A 17,039-nucleotide genomic window follows, 5' to 3' on the forward strand; every position below is an offset into this window, starting at 1 on the left:
TAATCTCTTGATGATCATTTACTTGCAGATATTTCTCAAGACAGGTTTAACACTTCAATTATATGAGTCTTTATAATTCATTAATGATATCACTGACAATCCGACTTGTTTTTTTTTTTGACCAAGTAGGCACAGCAATTTACTTAAAAATGGGAGATTATTCTATTGGATAGTTGCATAGTTTGAATTGCCAGTTGCAATCGCAATTATTGCAGGTGCAAAGAAAAATATATATATATATATATATATATATATATATATAATATATATATATATATATATATATGCCAGTTTTGCCAGCTGTCAGATTATGGCTGATTTTGTTCTGATATACTCTAGAAAAAAAAAAAAAAAAAAATTATATATATTTTTTCTTTTTTTCTTTATATATATATATATATATATATATATATATATATATATATATATATATATATATATATATATATATATATATATATATATATATATATATATAATAATTTTGTTCTTTTTTTCTTACAGAATAAAAAACACATAAACAGTTTTTCCCACTAAACAGCTCAAACAGCTCATGAATGCCGTACAATCTAAACAAGCTGCTTATGTAAATTACAATCAATTTCATTAATTTAAAGGATGTGCAGTGTTTGATTGTGTATGGTTTAAAATTCCAAGGAACCGGTTTCATAATAGGGGAATTATGTGTGAGCTTATTATTCAATACCACTGCTACCAGCGCTCTGTGTCCTTAATTAGCTCCTAGGCTACAGTTATCAGTATACGTTTGTTTAAATTGTGTCTGTATGCTTTTGCCAGGTCAGCTGTCAATCAATCATGTAGCCGACCCACTTACTCAGACCCTTGGAGGCTTAAGGCGCATATCTAATGTATGCAGAAAAACACTTTTTTTCTTCCTCCACATATTGAAAACTGTCAACAATCACTTTGAAAATGATTTTTGCCTCTGAAAAAGGAACGACATTTGGTTGGACGTCGACACAGCACAGGTGGCCTTGACAACATGGGTGCCCGTGATGTATTTCTGCAAGAAAAAGAACTGCTGCAAGAAGGTTTTGCAGGGTTGTGCGCAGCACCAGAGCCCAGATCAAAGGCATCTTGTATCATGAATAATAACAGTCAAACCCTGGTCCTGCTGCCTGGCTTGGTGATAAGCGTGTATACAAACTGAGCCATCTTGTTAAAACAGATTGCTTTTGGATGTTCCACACAGCCCTTATGTCTCTGTCCTCGCAGACACAAAGGACTAAATAGGGAGATAACACACTGAATAACAGCATAGTCTGTGTACAATATCACGTTGCTCTCCAGACAGTCGGATCCCTCTGAAGTCCACTCCAACGGGCCCTTTCACGCTCTTTACATTCAACATGCACGTTTCAAAACCAACTAATAATATCTTCATCACAGTAGGAAGCTTGGTGCATTTTTTTTCCATTGAAGACATAGTTGTTTTCCATTCAAGCCGTTCTGCAGCCAATCAGCCAGCTTGGCCTCTCTCGTGAATTGAAATCACAAAGCTCCGGTGGATCACGCATCCTCTGACATTTACGCAACAATTTAGCGGATTCTTGTCATGCATTTATTCATCAATTCATTCATTTAACTGCTCATGAATACAAATGTGATGGGTGACCTGTCATATCAGACCTTAGTCCTCTATGGGTAATTTTGCCACTGAGGTTGATGCAGCGCCTCCTCATGCATATACATCAGTCCAATAAGGAAATAAGAACGCAGGAACGCCAGAGGAAAGCGCTGCCGTGGCATTAAAGAGACAGCTTTCTTCTTCTTGTTAGAATTCACGCTGCGTTGTCCAGTGTTTGAATGGGAGTTAAGGGGGTGGGTGGGAGAAGGTGGATGCACTGTGACACCAGCTTCCTGTGTGCAGTTCAGTGTTAATTAGACTGGAGAGTGCTCACAGACAGAGGATCTTGCTATTAGTTTTTGCAACCAAGTACATAAAAGAGTCTTTCTATAGTTCCAGCCTCACGGGTTAGGGTTATGTGTGTCTGACTTTTATTGGCCAAGCAGAAGGCACAGGCATGTAGCCTTTTTATTGTTTAAACAATTGTCCTTCAGTGTATGTTTCTTGGTACCATCAATGGTAGACTGGGCCTCGACTACCTGGCCATCCACAACCCTTGGGTCTTCGGGAGATGGTGAGTCAGTGTAGACTTAGTAGCTATAATTCTTTAGGTTTGGTTTTGCACCCGATGAGCCAAAGTCAGTTAAGTGCCACAAAATAAGTGCTCCAAATGCAAACAAAACCATGTGCAACAAACAACAAAACAATCAAAGAAAATACATTCACATGCAACAAAAATAAAATCAGAGAAGAGAGAAAAACATACCGCCTAGCTGTCTTTGTGCATATTTACCGATCCGAACATGATTTTCTCTCCCATGGTCTAAATCTAGTGCATGTACTGTTTATAATGATTTTTTTTTCCACCGTTCATTAGATGTTTTAATTCTGATTTTATCCTGTAGATTTAACTTTTGAATTTACAATTTTATCCAGTAACCTTTACGTTTTTTATTTTTACGATTTTTATTTTTATTTTATTTAAGATTATTTTTTGGCATTTTAGCCTACAGTATGTTGGATAGTACAGATTAATAGTGTGAAAGGGGGAGAGAGAGAGGACAACATGCAGCAAAGGGGGCGCCTGCTTTATCCAGCAAGCCACCAACACCCCATACATTTCGCTTTTGAAACATGTTTTTATCTAGTAAACTCTACTTTTTAAACATTGTTTTATCCAGTAGATCTAACTTTTATTTTGTCCCGTAGATCTTAATTTTTAGACATGACAAATGAGAACATTTTTGTGGTTACGTTCCACTTTGGTGTGGATGTGATTCAGGTGGAGATTTTAATTATTCATGATTATTTTATTCAGATTTCATTCAGTCCATGGGGTACGATGGTTTTTCATTCATTAATCCATCATTAGGGTAGGGTTGGAGTTGGTTAACCACTTTTAAGTCACAACAGTTTCTGTGCAAAAGAGCCATGCATAATCTGAATCAAAAGAGAACTGGATTCAATATCATCACTGCAGGATATCGGAGAGATAACTTTGGAGAGTTTTGAATTTCAGATTGTACTCAAATGTGTGCTTTGCATATGAAATTTTAAAGAACAAAATCTTCCAGAACAGAGGAATACATTTGCATGTCACAGCAGCAGTAACAGAATGAACTACATGATGCAAACATAGCGCTAAAACAAGTGTCAAATACAAGTGCCGAGTTCGAAAGTAAGAAGTAAGAAAGAATGCCCTTCAGTGTGTGTGTGCATACGAGTGTGAACATTGCTGTAAGGTGTGCAGAACGGATAGAAATATTAAAAAGATGTCCTGAAATTTGCCAAAAGTTACAGAAACATTGTAAGTAAGTTAGTGACTCCAGCATGCAAAATGTGTTTCCTAGGACAGCCTACTCTCCCTATGACTGGCCAACATTTGTTGTCTTTGTTGAGTAGGGTGGATCATACCTTTGCTATACTAAGAATTGCAAATTAGCATCCAGTAAGGCCTCAGCAGCCTGCCAGTTTACCCTGAAGTCAGGTTGTCCCTGGACCAAGGCGAGCAAACCACAAAATTGTGTTCTCACATTTTCTGGCATTGAGCACAAAGGCTTCAAAAGTTGTTATGGTGAGTAGTGCACCTCTGAAATTTTGTAACTAGGCGTCCACTTTGGAGGGAAGACTGGTTAAGCAGGTTTGCCTGTGAAGACATCTCTACAACTCTACATTGAGAGACCTCTGGGACAGCACAATGGCCCTGAATTCTTGGAATGAAATAACCCACTACACTGGAGAAAGCTTGCCAAGGGTGTAAAAGAACACGAAAGGTCAATGTAAAAGTTAACACAGCCTCAAAGAAAGAATGGCAACCCAAGGGGACAAAAGTGTTACAAAATAATCTCAAGTGAGTTGTTAAGGTAGAACTATAATTACATACAATAAATACTAACATGCAATTTTTGCATTCATTATGTTTTTGTTTATTACTGTTGCCAAGCAGCCTACTTTTCTGGTATCATCCATCAGGTGAGAATCTCTGACTTCTTGCTTACTGGCTGGAGAGGTGGAACACATAACACACACTCACAGGACTTGTTAGTGCTGCAGGTTCCTAGAACTAACACTGAAAAAGTGCTATTAGATTCTTTGCACCTTACACATAAAACGGATTGCAGTGTACCTTGAAGTTTGATACTGTGGATCTGATGGGTCAATTAAATAATCTAGTCAAAATCCTGATCGATTTTAACTCCGAGTGTTTTAACAGTCAGTAGACTCATTATTGTATTATATTGCTTTAATATAATTTATGATTTTTAAAATTGTTTTATATTATTTTATTTACAGTGATTGATATTGTGCATTTAAAATTGTTTTACATCTTTATTATGTACTCACGTGTCTCTTGAAAATGGGATCTTGATCTCAGTGGGACTTATTTCATTAAATAAAGGTTTGTAGGATGTGTATATCTCAAGAGGTTTTTTTTGTTTTTTTCGTAGGCAGCCTATGTTTCGGAACATTTTGAAACGGACATCCTGTTGAGCATAATTGCCTCTGTGCATGCTTGTGGCTCATGTATCGTCAACAGGGGTCCGTGCCACGTTGTCTCCTGTTAGTTGTCTCCTGTTAGTTTACAAAAAGCTTCAGGCTCATTCTTAGCACACAACAAAATAAAATAAAGCATTGGCCACCACAGACTGGCAGAACACCTGCAGCATGCAGTTGCAGATGTTGAAGCCCCTGAGCCTCAACAAGAAGTGGAGCCAGCTCATGCTCTTCTTATAGAAGGCCTTTGTGTTGTCCAGATGGACAGGTATTTATGTTTGGATATTGGATATGTTTGTATATGGGACAGCTTATATAGCTGTATTACTCCCTTAGCATTGCAATGTATTTGGGCAGTAAGCTTTTCTCAAACTGTCAACCAGATGACAGAGTAATTTTAATATAAATACATCCAACTGAACCTTTTTGTTCAATATTGCACATCTCTTACAAAGAAATCCAATAACTAATAATGTATTATTAGTTCATAATTACATTGCCAATTAAAAGAAAAAAGAAAGAAAAAAGAAAAACATTACTCTTCATTTTAAAAGTAGCCTGGCATTTAGATGTTCATTATTGAGATATTGGGGGGGGGGGGGGGGTTGGGATATGAAGTTATGCGAGTTATGAACTTGCAGGCCATCCTCTTGTATATGACAGGAGAAAAGAGGAAGTCAGGTTATGTTATATAAACACTGAGAAAGTTAATGTAGCAAAAAAGGTTAGGGTGATGGATGGGTCAAACAAAAGCAGGACTTTCACCCAGGAGTACAGGTTCTTGGGAAACAGAAAATGGTAAGGTTATTTTAATTATGTGGGTCTGTAACATCACATCATTACATTAACCGCCAGCCATTATTCTTTTCCTAAACTGTACCCAACTGATAGGGGCGCTAATTCATAAGATATAATAAAAAAAACATTGGAGCCAGAGGTGATAAAAACCTGTTTCTACTGCAGAGTCATTTGACTCCGGTGTTATTGCTGATTGTGCGCATTTCCATGGCATTAAAAAGCAAGATGTTAGTCGGTGTTAGCGGGTTTTTGTGCAGTGGAAATGAGGCTTATGAGAATACATTGACTATATGAATGCTTACCAGAGGATGAACCCTTTTCTCTTGGACACTCCATGAAGTTTTCTCATGCATAACATTTTTCAGCATGTGGTGGACCACTAAGGTGCAGACTGAAATGTCTGAAATGTCACCATACAACTACTGAATCAAATTTAGTTTGGTCAGTCATGGTCCCAAGAGGATGCATTCTACCAAATGCAGTCTACCTAAGGCATGGCTTTGTTGATCCCTTGACGTTTTCATTTATTCAAAAAATATCAGCATGGATTGGAACAAAATTTTATATAGACATTTGTGGCTGACTTTCATGGATTTAAGTGAATTGTCTCAACAGCTGGTGGATGGAGTGTCATAAAATCTGAATTCTGTCCCCCATTAACTCATATTTTCTGAGATATTGCATTAATTCATTAATCTAGTTGGATAAATAACTCAGTTGGCGAGAGTTAATGTTGAAAAATACTTCAAGACACTGTTTGTTATAGGTATATCTAACCTCTTTTGCCTCAAGGGAAAATAGCTGTTATCTCATCAGTGCCTTAAAACTGGCTCTTTACAGCATTTCCTAGTTTAATAAACGTATTTGTGCATAAGAAACGATTGAGATAAGGAAAAAAAAAATGTATTACAGTGATCTTGGAAGGCAGTAGAAAGCATGCATTAAGCTCTCACTTTCCTTGCATCATTTACCCTGTGCTGCTGTTGCCTTTATGCTAATCTGATGGCATTCAATTTCAACTTATGCCGTGTTGAAAGTGATACAGAAATGTTACCAGGGTTCAACCTGCTAAGATTGCCACAGTGACTTTTACATTAAAGTGCTTTTATTCAGACATGACACCAACATGTGAAACTGTCATTAGATAAATGTGAAGAGATGGATGTCTGAGGGGAGGTTAAGACTTAACACATGAAAAACTAATCACAGTCCCATCAAGCTTCAGCTGTACTTTGTTTTTAGTCCTAATATGCAAATAACTGGTTAACATTATACCTCAAAGTATGTTAACATGGTGGCACTCTGATGTTATCATTTAATTCCAAGCATCATTGTGCCTAAATTTACCAGAGCTGATACTGTGGTTGTAAAATCTTAGTCTTATCGTAATTTATATTCTGTCAGGGAACAATGTGTAAACTCCGACCTAGTTCCTAAAGGCAACAAACATTTGTTTTTCTAAACTGCAGTTTTTTTCTAGGTCTTTGCACTAAATATTAAAGCAGCTACAACGTTTTATTTTGAACGGGTTATGAAACAGTCTCAGTTTAAAACCAATGCTTTTAAATGACTTTTATATGCAAAGAAGACCTTTATCAGGAAGATTGGCTATTTCTCTAAAGTTATTCCCATATACTATATGTCTATGCTCCGATTCCCAACACAGACCGGAAGAGTCTATGTTAAATTTTTCCCTGGCAAACTTCCCCAGTGAGTCGTACATTAGCCAGGTAAACAGAAGCAGGAGGAAATTGTTTTATATCATTTTGTAAATGTTATATGTTAGGGTCATGGCTTATACTTGGGCAGGATCAGCAAAGAGAAAAAGAAAAGAATTGACCAAAGAACAAAACAATAAAAAAAAAGAGCTTAAACATACAGCGACAGAGCAGGGACAAAAACATGAGTAAACCTTGGTTTGTCATTCAAAAGATGTAAAGAATTGTGGGATTTGAAAGGATTTACAACCAATCCTGAATTGGTCCTATTCGTCTTACACAGCTATGCAACATGTATACCTTCATGAAATACATCACGAGGTGACAGTGGTCATGACTTTAATACAACTGGCTCATAACATAATATTTTATGTTGGCCTTGCTACCTCGCCATATCTTATTATAATGAAACATAACATTACAGGGAAATGTTGATAATCTAAACTTTATGAGCAGAATTACTATAACTCAATACATGCACAGTTAAGTTTAGCTACGGCTATAGCTTGATAAGGCCGTTTCACTGGACGGCTCTCTTTGTCCCAGTATGTGCACAGGGGGAGAATTGATTTATTGACAGAAGTATGTCCAACTCTGTAATAGAAGGTGCATGTATGCCTCCATTCAGCTAGTTGTTATTGAACCTTCTCCCAGTTGACCTGTCATACCAAAAGAGTTAGCAAGCAGCAAACAGGTGGCATGTCAAATGGTGAAAACGTGGGTAATTTTTCGGCGCTGTACATTTTGTATGTACTCTGTGCTTTACTTTACATGTTGATACCTTAGTCTCATTTTGTTTCAGTCCCTTCTCCTTCATTTGTTTTTCACTGCTTTCCTCTAAAAATACATGATGTTTGACTTCTCGGTGAAAACATGGTGTGGGGACTATGGAGCATGCACAGTATGCAGGCCTGGTTGAGGCGTATGCATGGTGGAGTAAATCAGCCCCCAGCTGCATTTTCGAGATGTGTTAGTCTGACTTTGAAAATCCAACGGTACAATGTCAGTCAGACTAACATATTTACATGTGTTTTATTGAAAGTCTCGTTTTAGTCAGACTAACACAATAATTCAAGTTTTTCTAACATTATGTAAATATACTGACTGAGAACCCAAATCTACTAGTTGTAGTTTAACATGTCACCTAAAAGTGGATGAACAGTACTAAAACAAAGTTTACTTTGTTTCACCATTGAGCAGTTATTAAACTTGCAGAGTTACACATATATACATTGCCTCATTACTATGAATCCTGCAAAAACCGGAGCTATTATGCTTTTCCTTATTTTCTGTCATAAATATAATGTTACAGTGTCAGATGTTCATATTAAATGCGGCCAAAGTTTCAAATAATGAGGTGAATGTATGTAAAAGTGATCCATGTGAGAAAAAACCTCCGGCTCCAAACTGTTTTAAATAACCCATTTCTTTATGTTTACTCTAAAATGGAAACATTGTACATTACATAGCCTGCACTGCTACATGTAACTACATGCTTAAGTGCTTATATTCAGACATTAAACCAACATGTTAAACTATAATTAGATAAATGTGAAGGTGTGGACATCTGGGGGGGGGATTAGGAATTAATACCTGCAAAACTAATCACAGGAAACATATGATACTGGTTGTCAGTGTCTGTCAATGTCTCCCTGATTTTGGATCATATTCCTGCTGGAACATCTGCGGTTGTGAAGATTTTGGTTGAGAAGGTTTAGTTGTTCAATTTTTCATAGCAGAAAGTGATGTTGTACTAACTTATAGTCATTCCAGGTCTGTAAGTACACTGCTACATGTAGCTACATGCTAATGTCAAGGAAACATGTAATATCAGTTGCAGATGTTGATTTCTCCTCGATGAAATATGTCCCATTAACCAATCAGAGCAGACTGGGCTTTTTCGGGAGGGGAATTTAAAGAGACAGGCACTAAAATGGAGCATTTCAGACAGAGGGTGAATGCAGATATTCCAGTACAGACAGTATAAGGAAAATAAAGTGTTTTTTTGAGTGTTAAAGCATGTACACATACATGTACAACACGTACACATATATTTGCAACCCAACCTACAAGTATGTACCTGAAAAATAAACGCAATAGATAAAGAAATGCAGTATTAAAAATAGTTTTTAAGTTAAGAATATGTGTCTTTCTTTTACTTGCTCCCCAAACAAGTGCAAGCACTAGTCAGATCAATATTTTTACTATATATGGCGGTAGTGTTCATGGACAATATAGTCTTCACTCCAGGAAACACTACCACATTTGTCCACAGGGGCCACCAAAATCAAAACAAAAATAAAAGTGCCTTGTGGTTGCTGTATGTTTTATTTGAATGAAGAAAAAAAAAAGTCACAGTCTTTGTGTAATACAGTACCGATGAACTGCAATGACCACTTAGCAGTAGAGTTGTTGTCTAAGTAGACGGATGCATGAGTGAATGTGGTAATTAGCCTCTGTGCTTTGTTGGATTGCGTTTAAATGAAGCCATCCTGCCATGAGTGCAGAGCTGATTGCATCTCTCCTCATCATCGCCCCTGCACTTCTTTCACTACATCAGTATGAACAGTGTTTGCTTATACTGGCTGAGGAAGCTAAACATGACCCACTTGAGGCCTTTATATGGATGCAAGGCATAAACAATTCATCCTGTTTCTTCTCAGCGGAGACACATATGTTGGGGATGCAAAGGTTTTGGGAAACTCATTTCATGCTTATTGTTTACCTAATCAGAAATTCTAATTGCTCAGTGAGACTAATTAACTTGTGGAGAAGTAACAGGAGTATTGTGTACCCCTGTGTCACGCTGTGTGTATACGTCTATGAAATATTCAAACCATGACAAGGCAGTTTGGCAACTACTATTTGGCTGTGATATGATTTTGTTTGGTCTCAAGTCTCTTGACACCGTCACCATCAATTACCCTGACAGGAAACGTGAAACAACGTCAAAGGCGCACGTCAACAACTGCAAAACAACACAGAGGGTTCATGCGACAAGAGAGGAACAGACAGAACATCCCGCAGCTGAGTTAGGCTCTGCCATGTGGCACAATGTGAGGAGCTTTATTCCAAGTGGCAGTTTGATCTATTAATTAATTAATTTTCTGCTGAAAAATAATCTACATATTAAAGGATGAGGCTGGTATTATTCAGCATTTCCTACAGTTAAATTCCATGAAAAGAAGCAACAGTCTGTTTGCCTGTCTCTCAATACTTTCTGACGTCCCTAGCTTAAAGCCCATTGGTTCAAAGTGAAGATGTACTTCTTTAAACCAATTCACAAATGTATTTCTTTTTTTTATGTGCTCAAGCATTTCTTAAAACAGCAGGTCATTGCCGTTTTTGGCAAACACTACTCTAACAGGAGGAAATAGTGCATTTTTGGGAACTATTTTCAGTGGTGGATTAATCCACATTTGGTGTTCCAAATTTGGAGTCTTTGTGGCAGCAGGACGGTGTATTTGTTTTTTACATGAAAAGAAAAAAAAAAAAAAATTCTGGCAACTGAAGTTAAAGGATGTGTCCAAAAGTGGTGTTTATTTGTGAAGATTATCTTGCTGAACAAAATGCGTAATTATTCTAAACAGTTATTTGCCACACTACTAATTTTCCACAATGATTCAAAATACAATGGAAAAATCCCAAAGGCTTTTTGAAAGGGGAAACAAGGTGACACTTAATTCCACAGAAAAATGTCATCCCTGCAAAGAATTATGAAGTGTTAGGAATAATGAATTGCTCTTTTTTTGTCACTAAAAGCTAACTTGTGCACACAATATTATTTGATCTGTCTGTAAATGCAGCTTTAAAATAATAGTGATATTGGAGTTGCTTTCACTTGACCATTTTAATAGGCATCCTTTTTTTTCAAATTTTACACGTCCTAGAAAAGTGCAGTTAAAACTAATTCTGCTCTCTGAGAAACTGGGTATAGATATGGTGTTTTCTACATTTCAGCCTTGGGTAAAGAGTCACATAATGATCACTGACAACCAGCTCATGCTTCCAGAAGATTAAGAAATACCACACTGGCTTCTATAAACCCCAAAACTTGAATAAAATAAAATATAATACAGTTCCACTTTGCTGACATTTATCTTTTCACACCATCACAGGTGTTTGGAATAGACTGGCCACTGCTGGATGTCACACTGCTCCAGATGTGACCTCGCCAGACCCCCTGGCATCCTCAGACTACCAGCCTCTCAGCAGGTGCATGTTTCACTTTGTAGCATCACTGCTGCCTGTGACCACCCTCCACTATAAATTACAGCCCTGGAACCTCGGACCAAAGTACCATGGTAACCGGAGCGTGTGATCCTTGTTGTTATTTCCACTTCCCCTCCCTCCGACGTTCAGCCCTCCATTCCAGGCTATAAAGCGAGGCACAGCTGAGGACGCCATGCAAAAGGTCTTTATTAATATGAAAATTAAATCTGTGATGACATTGCTTGTGACTTTAAATTTAACTCACAGTGCCTAGAGGAAGGACGGCATTCTGCAGACTCAGGGAGATGAGCATTTCAGAAAAAAAAGAGGTCATATAAATAATGATAGAATCACATGGTGAAATAGGTATTATGCAAAACTGTCATGATTCATACAAACACATAGGAGCCAGAACACGGAAGCCTTGCAGTCCCTTTTTTGTTTTCAACTCGTGATAAGACAAAACACCCTGTGAGCAAACTTAAAGCACCCATGCATTTCCTCTTGGGGTGTTTACTTACTTCCCTATTTGAAGCCCATCCCTCATTGTTGGGAAACAAATGTCACCTCCCTCCCTCCCCGCCCGCGACGCTGTCTAGTAGCTGACAGATGTCTCGCATTCATGAATATTCTGTGCACCGCCAGGCCCCGACGCTGCCGACGCAGCTTTGATCTTCATTTCAAAAGAAAGTTCTGTCTGTGCCACTGCCAGAGACTTTGTGTGACTCACAGTGCATTTGCCATTGTAACCTGTTTGTTTGAGTGCAGTAATAGAACAGCGACTGTGCGATCGTTAGGGTTGACAGTCTGAGGCGTGAGGGCTGCTCCTCAAATCAGGGTGAGGAGTCAGGAGTTACTCAGTGACTATGAGTCACTAAATATGGCTGGCAATGCCCCCCATAAGCACTTTGTCTTGTTTGATCTCTAAAGGGGTCACTAGGTGGGCTTTCCATTAAAGATTTGTGCAAAACTGCATTTCCATTGAGTCGTATCATGTAAGTTCTCTTGCAATGTTTTGCAACATCCCGTCTCACGAAAACTTTCTAAGAAGCATGGTGATAGATGTTCAAAACATTAGCAGGTTTGAAATAAAAAGAAAATAAAATTGCACTATCTCAATTTGTGCAATTTGAGGGTTAATGGAAACCTGTGTAGTGTAGACAATGTACAGACATCAGCACCAAATGAGCCACCATGAGCGCAGAGCAAAGCAGCGATGATGAGCTAGCAAGTGGGACACACACATGCAACATGCACTGTTGGCCAGACTGACTAACTACAAACAAAAAACAGAGAAGCTCAGCATACAACACACACAGAGGTAGCGCAATGTCTTTCCATGCTCAGGACACCATTGCTACACTAAATCTTTACACAGCAAATATTGGTTTGCTGCTACATAAATACTCTGAATGTTGCTTTAGTAGTTTTAAAGTCAGACAGTCAGAAATTCATGCTAAAATGCCCTCATGTCTCTCTGGATGTGTAAATATGCAACAGTTTGCTAACATGTTAGCCATATCAGTTTTATTAGGGTAGTTATGGAGTTTTTCCCCCAAGTGGCCCCCCAAAAAAACTGATCAAAGCTGCCTTAATTGACTTTAATTAGATCTTCTTTATGCACACACTTGTAAACATTCTGTTCATCCTCCAGAATGAGAAAAAAAAGCTTTTAAAAATAAATTGCATGACCAGATTAACTTTTTAGGGGGCCAAAGCTTAGCTGGTGGGTCGTTTAACAAATTACACATTTAAGGCAAATACTGATTTTAAGATGTATTTCTGTATGTATGTAACTTGCAACAACCTGCACAGCTGTGTCAGTCTGATTAACTGTTGTGGCCATTTTAATGTTGCTGTTTTTCTTGTGATGTATAAGAATGAATCTTCATTTTTTTACTTATGAAGCTGTGATTGGTTGGTGTTTCTTAATCCTAGGCAAACAGCTGCTCACAACCCCAGATCTGTGGCCTGGTTAAATCAAATTCCTCTCATTAAAGTGACATGGAATCATCATATTATGTTGTATTATGTTGTTAATCTGTTTTTAACCCGGTATTATCTTTTTTAATTAGTAAGTTAGTTTTTGATAGTATTAACACAATGTTTACCAAACCAGCATGCCAACTACCTCTGGAATTCCTTTTAAGACAGACATATTTTATTGTTTGTAATCCAACATTTTTTCATTGTCCCTCTTTGACACATTGTTCCAAAGTTGTTCAACACTTAACGTGGGAATATAAGCACTCTAAATAGACCGCTTTCAAACAAGCCTCTTCCCAGCCAGGTATTCATGTAAGTGAACAGCTATGTAGAAAAGAGAACCCTCATTCACACAATGTTACGAGAGTCTGGCTAAAACAAAGAGACGCCACCATCTGCAGTCTGCCAGCGTAGTTACAGTGTTGCCCCTCTTGACCTCGGTGAAAACCCATCGGGCTCCATTCACTGGCTGGCCTTTTCAACGCACATACTCTTGCATTGCCAGTAATGATATTGGTTTCGCTCAACACTCCTTTTGAGTGGTGGCCGGGTCTCAGGCCTCTTTTGTTGCATGGCCTGGATGGAGAAGTATCTCCTTCCCAGTCTCCAGCCACATACACAGTGCGAGTACAGAGAGTGCAGAGCCCCCTGTAGACTCCGGCGTTCTCTTTATAGACCACTGCAGCTCCACTTCCTCCAGAGACAGGCGCAGTGGGCTTGCTCTTTCCAGCAGATGATTAATCTTCTCATTATCTGACATCACACTTAAAGCAGCGCTCCAAACAGAATGCTGCTTTTGCTGCTGGTGTGCTAAAATTCAGGGTTATCTGATGTACGGAGCGTCTGGGAATTTACGAACATGGACGTATTTTGCTTAACTAAGCCCCAGCTGAGCATTGGACATCATCTGTGCACATAGAAGATGTGCACATAGAACATTTAAAGATAAAAGATATATATAGCTATAGTATTTCAGCAACTAGAGTAACCCACATTGCAATGAGATTTCTCTATAACAATTTGTAGTATGGTGTTAAAGAGTTACAGTTGTTTAGATTATTTTCACATGATAACCTGCCTTGGATATTTATGACCATTCATTGAGCCAATGGACTGCATATAACACTGATATGCATGTAACATGCTTTAACTGTAGACTGAGACATATATTTTGGGTGATGGCGGTTCAACTTAGGATAGACAGGTATCACAGTCTGCAAAACTGGATCAACCAGTAGCAATGGTGAAACACCAATGTGTTCTCATCTCAGGTTGTCAAATGCTTTCGCATGTCTTCAAGGTGTGATACTGATGCGGAAAGCAACCTTTGGTGTGACTATGAGAAGCATCCGTTAATATCTCTACAGCATAGCCGTCTCTACAGTGATGTGCATAACACTTGGTTTAAGTTGTGGTTAGATTTAGGCAACGAAAGTACTTGGTTAGGTTTGGCTGTTATAAGGCTTTACCAGTGGGACACATCATTGAAAATTTATATTGACATTTTTAGAGACATGTTTAGACCTGCCAACCAGTAAGACAAGGCAATTATCTCTGCAACTCCTGAGATAAGTGACTACTCTGTTGACCTATGTGCAACAAATAGAGTTATTTCAGCAGCTCTTAACTAATTTACTAGTGTCTGTAGAGCATTTCACACGAGTACTTGTTTCTTTAAACTAGCAAAATGACCTTGACTTAAGTAACAGTACTTTTAATATTATTAGGGCATTTGGCATTTTGAAATAGTGCTGCCGTTGTGTACTTTTGGTCCACTTTACCAGACTTGTAAAAACAATCCATTTATATGAATTCAGTTGAACAGAGGAAGTGCATTGAAGGGCTATTACATTTCATGATTACAGTGAAGACTACATCTTATGGTCAGCACAGCTGAAATCTCCCAGAGAAGCTACTTAGGTAGACACTTGAGTTTAGACTATTTTATGTTAAAGACACATAGTCAGGTGTTGTCAGCAAGAAAACATTTGTTCCAATTGCAAAGTGAGCATACTGCATCCTGTACCCGAGAGTTTGGAATCCTGAGTTGAACTTTGCCACACTCTATACAGAGAAAGACCTTGTGTCTCCGTTCAAAGATTATCAATATTGTTGAATGTAAATGTACTCCTCAGTCTTTCTTTAGCTGTCCACCGCCTCCTGATGTCTGTGAAGTAGCTGGATGGAGGAAGGATTGGGCCAAATTACTCCCCTCCCTGTTACCAGCAAGGAGAGACAACGTCAGCCAAATAGACCAAGGGTCCTTAAGAAATGTATTGCTATTTTGGAACTCCAAGAACCATTTAAAATGGCATATTATGCTGATGATGTATGGCTATTTGTGCAAAGATAATGTACAGTGAAAGTGTACAACCCATACTCATTCCCATGTTGTCAAATCCTGATGCTTTGTTGCCCCCTCTGCATCTGATAGATGTGAAAGTCATCAAATAGACACAAATAGCAGTCCTTTGGGTGAACGTGCCGTGTTTGTTTGATCCATCCATCCACCCCACCGCCTGACTTTCTTGGTCTTTCTTGTACATCAGTTTCTCTGAGAGTCTAATATTTCTGTCCATGGGTTTATATTAGAGTTAGTCAAAAGCCCATTGCCTTGTGTGTCTCGGACACTGAGGGGTGTAACAAAGTGCTGGTATTTCATGACATGGGAGTGAGGCCGAGCAGAAATATACAGTGCAGAGAGAGGAGGTGGAAGAGATTGTAAGAGCCGACAGCCTTCCTGCTGAGTCTGAGTGGGAAAGGTGTTCTCAAAGAGCTGCAGCACCCACGGGTAGATCAAGTGCTCTTACCTACAGAAACCCCTTCGACTTTGAGTGTTTTAGTGAAGACTATTGGTAAATCTCCACTAAAGTACAGAACGTCAAATATCACAATATACAATGCACAAGGCCAGATAGATGTAGTGATGATCTCCCAAAGAAAAAAATTGCAAAGATCTTATAGGTATTTTTTCTTTTTTTATTTTCAGAGGTAGAGTTTAAAGGTCCAAAATTCAGCATGCAGGTCAAATTCACAAAAGGATCGTGTACATTTTGTGGCCACTAAATCTGCACAAATAAGACTAAAGGAAACCATGTATTTGTCGAGCAGCTGCAAAAGGTGTAATGCAACCCTTACTGTTCTGCAAAGCAAATAGTGTTTTGGTGTCCTTGGCACACAAACGCAACCAACTGGCACTTAGCGAAATAGCATTAAACCACCAGAAATGTTTGTCTGCATGCATGTACATGCATGTGCATGTACCAAACAAAATTGTAACCAGTTCATTACAACATTGCTGCATACTGATACTATACTTTCTGCAAGGGAACAGAGCTTGTTCAAGGCTTAGTCAATCAAGTGTTTTCACTGGGGAGTGACAGACCTTAACTCACCTAAAGCTCAGAGAATAGCTCTCTATCAACAACAACGCAATAAGAAAGCAGAAGCAGGAAGGGGAAGTGCTGCACCACATGCACTAATGCAAGGTTTAACACTAAAATAAAGCTATATAAAAGCACAAAATAAGATATCTTCAGATCCTTTTAATCTACTTACTTTGACAACTTTAATGCAGAGCACTTCAAAACGATTTTAGGCTCCACAGCAGGAATGTTGATCACATCCACTTATCCAATCACCGGGCTTCCTGTTTGGGTGCATCACCAGCTGAGCACCTCTCCACCTCCGTGTGCTCACTTTTCTCAGCCTGCTACCTCCCTGCTGCCCTCCCAAGTCAAATC

Source organism: Plectropomus leopardus, chromosome 16, assembly GCF_008729295.1.
Source record: "Plectropomus leopardus isolate mb chromosome 16, YSFRI_Pleo_2.0, whole genome shotgun sequence".
In the NCBI taxonomy this organism is placed as follows: domain Eukaryota; kingdom Metazoa; phylum Chordata; class Actinopteri; order Perciformes; family Serranidae; genus Plectropomus; species Plectropomus leopardus.